The sequence below is a fragment of the Myotis brandtii genome, unplaced genomic scaffold, assembly GCF_000412655.1.
Source record: "Myotis brandtii unplaced genomic scaffold, ASM41265v1 scaffold897, whole genome shotgun sequence".
NCBI lineage: Eukaryota > Metazoa > Chordata > Mammalia > Chiroptera > Vespertilionidae > Myotis > Myotis brandtii.
In genome coordinates, this window is record NW_005371679.1 from 126,403 (window position 1) to 127,850 (window position 1,448).

Here is a 1,448-nt window from a genome sequence, read left to right on the forward strand (position 1 = left end):
AACTTGAAAACCATTCCAGATCTTTCCTGTCTCCTTGTCACCAGAAAGGGAGCCTAAAAATAAATCTCACTGGTTGTGAGAAATGACCCAAGTACAGAACCAAGTGACCTGCTGGCCACACACCACAGGACAAAGACTCACCCAGGAAAAGCGCGAGTCTGCCTTGCACTTCAACTCCCTGCACCCCTCCACCCGCACATGGGGGAGCCTGGCGGAAAGAAATCGTGACCCAAATGTCCAACGCCCCCTCCCCAGGCGAAAGCAGCTCCACACCACTGCCCAGCGGCAGGACAAGCCAGGCCCCGCAGGCGACCGGAGCACGAATCCAGCTGGAACGACAGGTGACCAATTAAGAGGTCCTGTTCCAAGCTGGGCAGGTGCCTGGCACAGGGTGACACGTGGTGGCCGGAGAGCCACCTGACGAAACCACCAGAAAACAACATTCACTTGAAAACAAACGAGAAAGGGACAGCCGCGCCGCGTCGCACAAATCAAAACCAGACAGGCCCTCGGCTTTGATCCCAGACACCAAGGATCGGTTCTCCACCGTCTAATGACAGTTGGGGGTGGTGTCTCTGGCCCTCCCCACCTGGCCCCGCAGGTCCTTTGAAGGCCTTCTTCGTGGCAGACACGAACTCGGACCGATTTTACTTACATGTTCTCAAAGGCAGGGTTGAAAAGAGCAGCTTCAAAGGTGGCTGGGTGACCCTCAAGGGTGCAAAGTCCTGCTCCGGACACCTGTGGGGAAATTTTGTACATTTCCCAGGCGCCCACTGGAACTGGGCATGTCCCCTTCATATGGACGCCGGCCGGGAGCTGCCTCTTTGGCACAGAAATCAAGGCGCCCAGGGCCCCCCTTAGCAGTCAGGGCACGCAGCAGCAACTCCAGGGAGGCCCAGGAGGATGGCCCCTCCCTGGAAGGACCAGCACCCCGTGGTGTCCCCGTGAAAACGCACGAAGGCTCAGGCTGCGCCTTGCCCGCACCATCGCGGAGCTTAGAGAGACATGAATGACCGCTTGGGGTTAGTTAAAACCCACGCAAGCACCTCCCTGGCCTCTTACATCTTCCCCAACGACTGCTCAGACTGGAGGCATGCCGTGGCAGCGACCATAAAAGTCATCTTAAAAGGCAAGTTGGGGGAAAAAAAAAAAAAACACCCGATACGCACGAGTTAGCAAGTCCGCGGTTTGGGGGTGCGGTGGCAGGGGGCCGGATCTGTGGGGTCTCCGAACCCGGGGTGGAGAGGACGGGCTGCCCCAACGGTCCCCGGGCCCCCGCGCCCACCCGCAGCCTCGAGGCCCCCCGATCTGACGCCGACGATCACACCCCCCAGCGCCGTCCAATTAGGAAAATGACCGCGAGGAGACGTGGAGAGTGGATGACGAGGAAGGGGGACTGGGACTAGGGAGACTCAGGACAGGCCGTGGGGACCCGGCCAGCCGGCGAG

At 59.6% G+C, this 1,448-nt stretch overlaps 1 protein-coding gene across 1 annotated transcript in view; it reads right to left on the reverse strand.

Moving 5' to 3' along the window:
- ZNF710 (zinc finger protein 710) overlaps window positions 1–1,321 on the reverse strand; it is a 79,835-nt gene extending 78,514 nt beyond the window's left edge. The window contains exons 1-2 of the mRNA XM_005885201.2: window positions 1,170–1,321; window positions 656–738 (exon numbers count right to left, since the gene is read on the reverse strand). The gene's annotated coding sequence lies outside the window, so the exon portion shown is untranslated. The remainder of the gene's footprint in view (window positions 1–655; window positions 739–1,169) is intronic.
- Between the last annotated feature and the right edge of the window lie 127 nt (window positions 1,322–1,448).